At 38.4% G+C, this 12576-nt stretch overlaps 1 protein-coding gene across 1 annotated transcript in view; it reads right to left on the bottom strand.

The window, feature by feature from the left end:
• astn1 (astrotactin 1) overlaps positions 1-12576 on the bottom strand; it is a 2762425-nt gene that overhangs the window by 481368 nt on the left and 2268481 nt on the right. The window lies entirely within an intron of this gene.

The following is a 12576-nucleotide window of genomic DNA, read 5'->3' as shown; positions in this document are numbered from 1 at the left end:
TGTAAAATTTCTTTCTTTTCCAATCTTTTTATTAATATCAAAATGTTAAACATAACATAGTATTAATACAAAGCTATTGGGATTTCATTGTTAATAATTAGCATATATAAATATAAACTCAGTTAACACATGGATATTAAACCTCCCAAAATCTTACAGAATACGAATATAATATAAGAAAAAAAATGCAGAAGTAGCATAGAAAAAGAAAAGAAAAAAAAAACAAAGTACCCCAAAATAAAAACTAATCTAAACAATACTAATCAACCAAACTAAAGAAAAGGACATGGGTTTTTGTGTCACGTCAAATAGGAGCATTAGTATCATTAAGTCCGCTCCTCTCTCCATATATTTGAAAGTGATAGAATAGGTTTGGAAAAGGTAGCAGTTTAAAATTTCATTTATAGGAAGTACATCAAACAGTTTAGCATTCCTTTATTATCAACATTCCCCTTGAACAGTATTCTGCAGTGTAAACCTGAAATACAACAGGACTTTGTATGCTGACACCATTGTTGGCCGAATCAAATGTGGTGATCAATCAGCATCTAGGAGGGAGACTGGAAATCTGGCTGAGCGGCGCCACAACAGCAATCTCTCACTCAATGTCAGCAAGACCAAGGAGATGATTACTGACTTCAGGAGGATGAAAGCAGAGGTCCCTGAGCCAGTCCTCATTGGTGATCAGAGGTGGAGAGGATCAGTATCTTTACATTCTTCAGTGTTATCATTTCAGAGGACCTGAACTGGGCCCAGCACATAAGTGCAATTACGAATAAAGCACGGCAGCGCCTTTGCTTCCTTAGGAGTTTGTGAAGATTGAGCAAGTCATCTAAACTTTTGACAAGCTTCGATAGATGTGTGGTATTGACTGGCTGCATCACTGCCAAGTATGGAAACACCAATATCCTTCAATGGAAGATCGTATAAGAATTAGTGGGTACGGCCCAGTCTATCACAGGTACAGCCCTTCCCACCATTCAGCAGTTCAACAGAAAACGCTGTCACAGGAAAACAACATCCATCATCAGGGACTCCCCCCACCCGGGCCATGCTTTTTTATCACTGCTGCCATCAAGACTCACACCAACAGGTTCAGCAACAGTTATTATCATTCAATCGTGAGGCTCTTGAACCAAAGGGTAAAGTTCACCCAACTTTATTCACTCCATCACTGAACTGTTTCCATAACCTATTGACTCACTTTCAAGGACTCTTCATCTCACGTTTGCGATATTCATTGTTTATTTATTTATTATTATTAATATTTCTATTTTTTCTTTTGTATTTGCATAATTTGCCCTTTGCACACTAGTTGTCCACCCTGTTGATGCATTCTTTTATTGATTCTATTATCGTTATTGGATTTATTGAGTATACTCGCAAGAAAAGGAATCTTGGGGTTGTATATGGTGATATATATGCACATTGAAAATAAATTTACTTAAAAATTTGATTTATTTTTATTGCTTCTTGAGATGCTGGCAGTATAGTCAAAACAATATTCCTGAAACCAGTGTGCCTAATAACTTAAGAATCACCCTAACTTAAACTAGTTAGCTCAAGGATTAGGGAAGGTTTCCGTTCTTGAGCTTTTTGTAACAATCTGTTCTTCCTGATGCTAGTTGATAAATTTATCCATTTATATGCAGAATCTCCCATGATTTGAAGGGTAAGGCCTTTATAGATCAAAAATTTAATGTCATACTATCAACTTGGTGAGATAAAACAACCCAGTAGTGAATGTGACTTTCAAGGAGATGGGGAATGGAAAGGGTAGACTGGATTGCATAGAGCAATATGCATGCCTGAAGATATTCTTGAAGCACAATGATTCAAGTGGAATAGTTGAAAGCTCCTGGAATAGAGGAGCCCACTTCGGTTACTCTTTAAGGTCTGAGGCAGTAATTTATATTCCCAGGGTGGATTAGAGCATCTGGCTGCAATAAAATTTTACCCAGCCCACTTGAAATTTAAATACAGATGAACTGGATATATTCAGTGCTGAGGTTTATCTCTGAGGAACAACACCGCTGGGATTTGTTTCAGTAGTTTCCACTGAATTGTCTGAAAATGTGAAGAGAGCAGTGATGCTAGAGATGATGATCTGAGCTTGTGCAGTCACCACATACTGTTTGAAATGAATAACATCATGCTTAAAAGATTCTGTACAGCTCAAATGCACTGTACAAACAGAATCAGCAGGGCTCAGGCACCGTTAACAGCACATTGCCAACACACTAAAGAAAGCCCATGGATCCTGCTGTCCCATCAATAGCCCATTAACACTGTAAAGATTTTTAAATTAAGACTTTGCAAGGGTCACAAAACAGAACAGGGAGTGTCTCTGCACATCCACCATTGGGAGGTTGCCAGACATCACAAATTGAGCAGTTTTTGCCAAGATTACTTGTTAAAATGGCTGTCCAGGGTTAATGAGGTGAACCAGCAGTAAACGGGTAAAACTGTTATTATTTTACTATGTAGTAAAGTAGCAAACAGTTTAATTGTTTCTAACCCTTTTCTCAGTCTGATCTCAAAGACCTGGACAACCAGAAGAAAACACATTTATCAATCAGTTGAAAAAGAATGTTCACCTGACATTATGATGGTTATGGTTACAACAGAGTTTCCACGAGAGGCACAGAACCATTCAGACTGTACCTAAATACAAATGCAATTCAGAACAATAATAGCTATACCTCATTGAGGTCGACTTTTCTAATTGGTGTGTGAAGTAGAAGAATAATATCAAGGGTTGCCCACATGTTTTCTTCCACACACCATGTTTATCCAGATTTGTTTGAGGACTGAAACTGGGTTATGTTCCTTGTTCTTAGTAGTTAAAGTTGAACAAACAAGTTGCATGTGTAGTGGTCTATTCAAATCAAACACACAAAGTGTGTCTTTGTATTTCTCCATTTTTGTTGAACTGTCCAGGACAGAAACATTGTGAATGCACCTTACAAACTGGCAATAAGGATGGAAGAGCAATAACATGTACTGATAGGACAACTAAACAAAATTAAGCCTTTAAATGAAGGTGAGAGTAAGGTGAATTCATGGAGCTGATTCTAGAGCTGGTAACTACTTGCCTTGCCTTAAGGAGACACAAGAGACTACAGATGCTGGAATTGAGAGCAATGCATAAAATTTGGAAGAGCTCAGTGACTCAATCCGGATTAAGGATCTTGACCAAAACGTTGACTGTCCATTTCCCTCTATAGATACTGCCTAACCAATTAAGTTCTTCCAGCTTTTTGTGTTTCACTAACATTTCAACTCTTTGAGCAGGTTCAAACCATGATAATCATACAGAAGCACAGAAGAAATAACAATATATTGTGTAGTTTGATCTAAATTGTGGCAATCTATGTAAGAGAGATACTCAGATTCAAGTGGTCTATATTGGAAAAATTTTTGTAAATGATTTCATAAGGCTTTTAGATCATCCATAAAACATACAGAATTTCTTTTAGAGCAACAAACAGAATGGAGACTGATGGCAAGAATATTCCAGCACAGAATGATGATAACCACATGGAAGTCATGTTTTTGAAATTGATGTGGGTTCTGTGACACACAATACAAAGTGGAATTTTTATTTTACATAATGGAATGCTAAAAGAATCTTTTGTTTAACAAAGTAGTACGATATTGCATGTTTCAATCGTGAGGTGTATGAAATTGTGGAAAACTATATATTTCAAACTAGGAAGGAGAAGTAAGGACTTGTTTTGATGCTACAACTTTAGCAGCTTCTTATGATGTAACAGGATTGTGACTTAATTGACAAACAAATTCAGTCATGCGATGAATTATCACTCGAACACAAAACAAGCTTATGGAATGAAATTATCATTGAAGTTTCCCCAAACTACAAAGGCTTAGATGCCATAAGATAGAGATGATGAGTAATGTGATCAAGATAAAGTACAAATAGCCATGAGTACTGAAGAAGAAAATGTTTAAGTAAGTGACTTCATGGACATAAAGCATGAAAAAAGATGTTAGTGTTTATACAAAGTAGAAGTTACCTTGGGTATGAAACAGATGAAAATAGATTGCAAACACTAAAAAGTAGTAGCAATGATGAAGGCATGAAAACATTGTGGAACCTTGGCATTCCTTGACATGGTACAGCACAATGCTGGATTTTTTGCCAGATCTTGGAATAATAGCAATGACATTACATTAGTTACTGAAGAAAGATGAAAATAGAACTGGAGTAAAGAAAGTAAGAAATATGAGCAGGAGTGGGCTATTTGGCCTGCAAGCATGCTCCGCCATTTATCAGAATCATGGCTGATCTTCTATCTCAGTGCCATTTCCAGTATCATCTCCATATCCCTTCAGTCACTAAATACATATCTTCCATAGGTTTATAGGGTAGAGAAATCCCAAGTTTCATTATCCTCTGGCTGTAGAAATTTCTCTTCACCTCAATCTTAGCCAGCCTACTCCTTATTCTCAAATAGTGCCCTATCAAGATGAGGTAAACATTCATCACCCTGCATTTAAGATGTCAACTCCTTAAAGAATTTTGAAAGTTTTGATGAGATCTCAAATCATCAACTAAGGACTACAGTCCCAGTTTACTCCATCATGCTCATGCGGCAAATGCCCCATTGAATCTTCACTACACTCATTCAGTAGCAAGTATATCCTTGCCAAGGAAGTATGTTTGCAATGATGCTTCCTTACGCCTGTAATCAAAACTTTTTCTAGCAAAAACTAACATTCTATTTCCCTCCTAATTGCTTACTGAACTTGCATGATGGTCTGCATTGCCTTGTGCACAAGCACAACCACAATTCCTTGGCTATTAACACTTCCTGATGTCTCAGCAGTTAATAAATACCTTACCTTTTTATACAATATGCACCAAGGTGGGTGATCTTACATACGTCCTTTCTTTTGTGTGCCATGTTTTTATCCTCTCAGTCAGCTTGGCAGACAATCTTATGAAAGACATGCCTAGGAGATATGTCTTCAGTGGTTCACAATGAAGATCTAACCAGTTGTCTTAAATTTTTTAATGTCTAAAGATCAGTGATTTGGCACTTTATTCTCTCTTAATCTAAGGTATTGTATGTTTTGCCAATCAATTTCTCCACTCCACAAAACTGAGATGAAAATTTTGGAAAGCATAAAAGAACCACAGTTGCTGGAAATCTGAAATACAAAAAACTTAGCAGGTCAGGTGGTAACATATGGAAAGAAAAGGACATAGTATTTCAGGTCAATGATCCTTCATTAGACTGGATTCATTTGGAATCGGTGTTCAAAACCACTGCATGGCTTCATTTCAAAGTGCACAGTGTCTTTGCAGGTTTGACTTTTGGGCATTTCTATATTCTCCGCATTTAACACACAGCCAAAAAGAAGGTTATAATTCCAATCATACACTTCTAGAAAATCGATCAGTATTCAGAGAGCATGAATTTTGTACGAGTGATAGCAATGCAGGCAACACATCACGTTGACATCAAATTTTATGCAACCAATTTGATTGATTGATCTTATGCTTCATTCCTGAGATAATTGTACAATTATCAGAAAGAGAAAGATTCAGTTATATTTCAGTGCACTTCAGGTGATAGTAAATTGATGCAGGCAGAGAACTGAAAGGACACCTATGGTTTATCAAAAGAAATACTATTCCCACTTTTGTACCACAGTGTTGATCATCCCTCCAGTGTAATGAAAAATCTTTACCTAGTAAAGATTGGCAGAATGAAGCTGAAGCAATGTGGGAAGAGCTGAGTACAGAACTCAGCATGGAAATAGTTCACTTACTGTCTGGAACTTGACAGGTCACCAAGTGAAAAGTGCACGCTTCCTATCTCAAGCACCTCTGACTATGAAAATGTACAGCTGACAGTAAAGAGTATGAAAGCCTTTTCATGTTAAAACCCCTTAGCAACTTAGGGTTTCTGAGGGCAGCTTCACCATCAGAAACCCCAATCCTTCAGTCTTAAAGTTACAGATGGAAATATGGCAAAGATTTTCCAATAACTGGAACATTTCCAAATATCCTTAATTTGATTGCACTGGTCAGGAAGTAAAAACTGTGAGATTACACTGAGTTGGGTTGCAGCTCTCAAGGAGCAACACTGCATGTGTAACACAAGAACATAAGAATTAGAAGCAGGAGCAGGTCTTTCGGACCCTTGAGCCTAAACCACCATTCAACAATATCACTTTTCCCTGCATCATTCCCATATCCTGTAATTCCTTTAATTTCCAGAGATAAACCTGTCTTGAATGCAAGAATTACTTAGTATCTACAACTCTGTAGGGTAGAGAATTACAGAGATTTATCTTCCCTTGAGTGAAGAAGTTTCTCATTTCAGTCCCTGATGGATCAAGCTGACAATTCTGTGGGTTCTTAGGGTATCTATATTTTAGATAAGTCACTAAACTGAAATAACTCCTTTTTCCATTGTTGGAATTGAAAGATCATATATCCCTGATAAAACAAATGAAGCAAACTCACTGGAGAAAGAACTACATTTCTTGCTCAAATTTCGCCTGACATACTAGTTCAATAGTCATTGCTATTAAAAGATGAAAGGTTATCTTGACATTCAGTGTAAGTATCCAGTTCAGATACTGAGACTGAATCTGTATGCTACAACTAATGGCCAAACCATATACTTTATAAATAACTTGTTTCTGATAGAGACAGAACATAGTCAAGATTCAGGTAATTCTAAAAATCTATTGGTGCAAGTTCATCATCAGTTGTCAATAGTTTGTAGGTAAAATTGATTGAAAGGCATAAGGTGAAAAAGTGCTTATCCACTATAATGAGCAATTTAAGATGTCTAATTTCCCATGAACTGATACTCTGCCTCCTGCACATAACTCCTATATTTTTTTCTACCTCTTGCCTGATTTCATTCCAGGTAAAACAAATCCTTTCTCCCCATAACTAAAACCTTGCAAATCAGGCAACATCCTGGTGAATTTCCTCTGCACCTCCTTCCTATAGTGAACTGTATACAATACTCCAAGTGTTGTCTAAATGGTAGTTCATAAGGTTGCAACATAATATCACAATTTTGATATGCTCTGTCCTGATCTACGAAGGCAAACATGCCATATTCCTTATTTAACTTCGTATCTACTCATGTTGCCACTTTCAGGGTGACTATGGTCTTGAACGGCCTGGCTCCCTACCATTTACTGTGTATGTCCTATCTCACATTACATCCCAAGATACATCACATTGCAGTTGTTGGCATTAAATTCCATTTGTCAATGTTCTTCCCAACATTCCGTCTGATCTATAACCTGCTGCAGCCTTAGACAACCTTCTTCACAATCTGTAACACCACCAATCTTATTGTCATCTGCAAACTTACAAATCAATCTTCCTAAATTGAAATCCGTTATTAATTTACATCAGCCAAAAAGTGTACCAGCACTGATCTCTGCAGTGCAACACTAGTTACAGACTTTCAACCATCATTAGCCTCCTTTCACCAAGCCAATTTTGGATCCAATAAGCTAGTTCATCTTAGACCCTATATGCCTTAATCTCCCACTTTCTCATAGGGCGCAGTCCACCTAGAACGGAGATAAGGAAGAATTTTGTTAGCCAGAGAGTGGTGAATCTGTGGAATTCATTACCACAGGTGGCTGTGGAGGCCACGTGATTGGGTATATTTAAGGCAGATGTTGATAGATTAATCAAGGCATGAAGGGATATGGGAAGAAGACAGGAGATTGGGGCTAAGAAGGAAATAGATCAGCCATGATGAAATGCCGAAGCAGAGTTATGGGACAAATGGCTTAATTCTGCTCCTATACCTTATGGTTTCCATGCAGGATTTTGTTAAGTGTCTTACTTAGATTCATACAAATAACATCTACTGCAGTGCAGAGGGCATCAATCGGTTTCCAGTGGAATATTCATCTGGACCATATGCAACTCCACATCTGGTGATGGTGTCCATCTATCATGTCACCATTTCGGTTTCCATTGCAATACTTGTCCACATTGCCATATATTTTTAACTGTGTGTTAATGTCTAGCTAAATAATTCATAATTTGCAGCTTCTAGTCTGTTTGGAATCAAGTTTTATAGATTTACTGCAGCTTGGTCAGCAAGTGTATCAGAATGTACCTAGTTTAACTTGTTAAATAGAGATTTGATCTAATAAACTGACCAAAACTCTCAGAGATATAAGGATTTGAAAGTAAACTTCTCTTCCTTTTGCAAAGGAAGAACAAACAGAAATCAGCTATTAAATCCCTGGGAGCTTTAGCCCAGATAGTGAAAGTTAATCTTTTAATAATTGATTTCATTATTCAACTTTTTGAGCAGTTTCAAAGAATGTTTACTTTTTAAGAGTGCTGAAAACCTAGCACCGGCCTCCAAGCATCCACTCTTTTGGTCACTTCCATCAGTACCACCAGGAGGGAGGAGGAGATGGCAGTGCGACGCAACGTGTGCGGCCGTTCCGAATGATATCGGTATGTGTAACTAGGAGTGCCGTGCACAATCCAGATTTGATAGAGACAGCTGTGAGAAGCTCAGAGGAACATCTGGAGTAACTTCTGAAATGCCTGTTTAACCGTCGTTGCTACTGTGCGATTGAGAATCTCCGAAGGGGAAGGCTCCAAATCCTTGGCTTTGCGTATCGCCTGTTGCCGAGGCCGGGGTCGAAGCGCTCGGCAGAGATGGTGCTCGGTGTTCGGTGTCGCAAGGTGGTCGGTGGCGCGGAGTTTTTCGGAGGGACTCGGAGTCGGACTGTAGTCGAATGCTTCCAGGATGCTGCATCGGTGCTGGAGATTTACCATCTACGTGAGATGATAGGACTTTTGAGAGACTTTGAGACTTTTACTGTGTCATGGTTTGTCCTTACCAAATTATGGTATTGCTTTGCACTGTTGTAACTATTTGTTATAATTATGTGGTTTTTGTTAGTTTTTAAGTTGGTTTGTCATGTGTTTTCATGATATAATTCTGGAAAAACATTTTATCATTTCTTAATGCATGCATTACTAAATGACAATAAAAGGAGACAGCATGTCCTCATAATCATCATCAGTACACTTGTACTTGCTTTACACTTGGGAAAGGATTCAGCTGTATAGATCAAAACTATATTGTTTGGTGATTTTGCACCCTGTGCCAGTGATCCTGTGGGATGCCTTCAGAAAAGAAAATTGTTGAAACTAAAATCATTCATGTATCTTCTACTGATTGCCAAATAATGTGGAGGACCACCCAATCTATGATGCTGAGGGCTGAGGTACATCCTAGGATGCGCTGGGACACATCATCAGTGATGTAACCAGGGGTCATCAAGTGTTTCGGGTCTTTCAGTATCAGACACCCTTGCTCATTCAGCACAGCCAGGGTTGATCAGACCCCGGCTTGTGTCATAGCAGCATTGATCCACAGGTCACACCTCTTGACCCATAGCCATCTGAAGGCCTACTCAGCATCCTCTGTGACAGTCCTGATGGCTCTTCTCTTTGCAGCCTCTGTAATGCAGAGGAGAGGTAGATTTTGCAGAGGTAGCTGCCAGCAATACCTCCAGAACCCATGTCTATTGGCTCACATTGTGCCCTCTGCCCTTGTCACTGGCACTGGAATGCCTGGAATTTGGCTGTAACCAGTGCCCACAAAAAGACAGTTCGGCCAATGCATTTACTACCAAGGAATCAAGTTGTCTCCACTACTGACACGCCAGAACATTCATAGCAGTGAGCTATAGCAATTGGAAAAAAGGATTCGTTCATTTCAATGTTGTGAAGATCAAAGTAGTTTCACCCTGCCCAGAAGTATACACTAATGGCAATTATTTCTGCATTTATCTTAATTCAATGTCTCAATATCGCTAAGATTGGAATAATTTTCTTCTATGGAATACAAATTTTCAAACATCATTATTCATAAATCAATGAAAAAAACACAAGACCTGATTGTGAACAGGAAGGTGTTAATAACTTCTGCCTTTTATCTCCCCAAATATCTCCAGATGCTTCTATAATGTCATGACCTTTCAACAAGTATAATGGTGCTCTGAGATTGGCAGTATCCTTTCCCATCAGCTTATTTTCCCTCCTTTTGTTGCATTGTCAAAGACTTGTTTACATTATTATAAAATAAATGGGAACTTCTATAGCCTTCCCCTTGCACAGACGTTTGTTCACTATCTGATAAGGTGTATGTTGAGAGCCAAAATTTTTGATTATCAGAATCAGAATCAGGTTTATTATCACCAGCATGTATCGTGAAGTTTGTTAACTTAGCAGCAGCAGTTCAATGTGATACATAACATAAGAAAAAAAACAAAACAAAATAATAATTGTAATAACAACAATAATAAAATAAATAAATAAATTACAATATACAAATTAGATTAACAGAATAAGATCAATGGTCATTTAAATTAGAAAGCATTAAAATACATAGCATATGGCAGAGCGGATGGAAATATTATGGTTTGTACATACATAATATTGGAAAATGGGAATTATAAAGAAATATGAAGTTTCTCCTGAAAATTTTAGAAGATTAAGCAAGGTATGCAAGGCTAAAGATCTGCTGGTACAAAATAAGATATGATTTCACTGAACTCCATAAGGGTTAGGATTAGCGACATACACAAAATGCTGGAGGAACTCAGCGGGCCAGGTAGTATCTATAGACAAAAGTACAGTCGACATTTTGGGCTGAAGGGTCTTAGCCTGAAAGGTCGGCTGTACTTTTTTCTATAGATGTTGCCTGGCCTGATGAGTTCCTCCATCATTTTGTGTGTGTTGCTTGGATTTCCAGCATCTGCAGATTTTCTCTTCTCTGAAGATTATGATTAGATTTGGCAGTGAAACACAAGAATACTTGAAAAGCTAAAAACAACAAAAGCATAGATTAGTCATCGAAGAAAGAAACTGAGAAGGTTGCAGGATCCAATGGAAGCATGAAATAGACAATCTTTCTCCCCCAAAGTATATGAATTGCAAAATAATAATCCACAATTCAGCCGCCACCTTTAAGGAGTTTGTATGTTCTCCCCGTGACCATGTGGCCTTCTTCTGGGTGCTCCGGTTTCCTCCCACAGTCCAAAGATGTACCGGTTGGTAGGTTAATTAGTGGTTGTAAATTGTCCCATGATTAGGCTGGGACTAAATCAGGGGATTGCTGGGTGGCACGGCTCAAAGGGCGGCCAAAAGGGCTTCTTCCACTCTGTATCCTAATAAATAAGTAAACAAACAAATAAATAAATAGAATCGACAAATTGCACTATTTTAACACAGAAAGGTTTATATTTTGGAGGGTGAAGTGATACATTCATGCAGAATAAGAGACATGGTATAGAATGTGTAGTACTGCTCTGAAGAGTATCCAGGAATAGAGGAATCTGGATATACATGAAGATGACAGAGTCATGAAGAAAGCAATTCGAAAAGCAAGTGGAATGGAAAATTAGATATGCAGACTATTAAAATAGGAAGGTTGGGTTGAACAATTATCAAACACTGGATTCAGCACAACTGGAGACTACATTACTTGTCCACATTCTAAGAAGAAATAATGGTCTGACAGAGGGGCTCTGCCAGAGGGAAGAGAAATTTCAGTAGTAAGATTAAACAGTAGGAGCTGGGATTGTTCTCTTTGGAGCAACTGAAATTGAAAGAAGGTTTGACAGAAATGGACAAAAATTAGATGGGAATGGTGTATATCAGGGGTAGGCAACCAAGATAGTGAACAGTAAGGATGTCAGGAAGGACAGGCAGATGATGTGCAATAAAGTTGCAGAGGAATCAAAGCAAGAAGTACCAAATACTGGACTTAAGGTATTATACTTAAATGCATGCAGCATAAAGAATAAAGTGGATGATCTTGTCGTACAGCTACAGATCGGCAGGTATGATATTGTGGCCATCACTGAGACGTGGCTAAAGGATGCATGTCTCTGGGAGCTGAACGTCCAAGGATACACGGTGTATCGGAAGGATAGGAAGGTAGGCAGAGGTGGAGGCGTGGCTTTATTGGTAAGAAATGATATTAAATCATTAGAAAGAGGTGACATAGGATCGGAAGGTACAGAATCTTTATGGGCTGAGCTAAGAAATCGCAGGGGTAAAAGGACCCTGATGGCAGATATATACAAGCCTTCTAACAGCTGCAGTGACGTGGACTACAAATTACAACAAGAAATAGAAAAGGCTTGTCAGAAGGGCAATTGTGATAATTGTGGGGGATTTTAACATGCGAGTGGATTGGGAAAATTAGACCCCAGAACTGGATCTCAAGAGAGAGAATTTGTAAAATGTCTACAAGATGGCTTTTTAGAACAGCTTGTTGTTGAGCAAACAAGGGGATCGGCTGTACTGGATTGGGTATTGTGTAATGAACCAGAAGTGATTAGAGAGATTGAGGTGAAGGAACCCTTAGGAGACGGTGATCATAACATGATTGAGTTCACTGTGAAATTTGAGAAAAAGCCAAAATCCGATGTGTCGGTATTTCAGTGAAGTTAGGGAAATTACAGTGGCATGAGAGAGGAACTAGCCAAAGTTGACTGGAAAGGGACACTAGCGGGAAGGATGGC

This window comes from Mobula birostris, chromosome 12 (assembly GCF_030028105.1).
Source record: "Mobula birostris isolate sMobBir1 chromosome 12, sMobBir1.hap1, whole genome shotgun sequence".
Lineage (NCBI taxonomy): Eukaryota > Metazoa > Chordata > Chondrichthyes > Myliobatiformes > Myliobatidae > Mobula > Mobula birostris.
The sequence above is the reverse complement of the archived record's forward strand: the minus strand, read 5'-3'. Positions and strand labels throughout refer to the sequence as shown.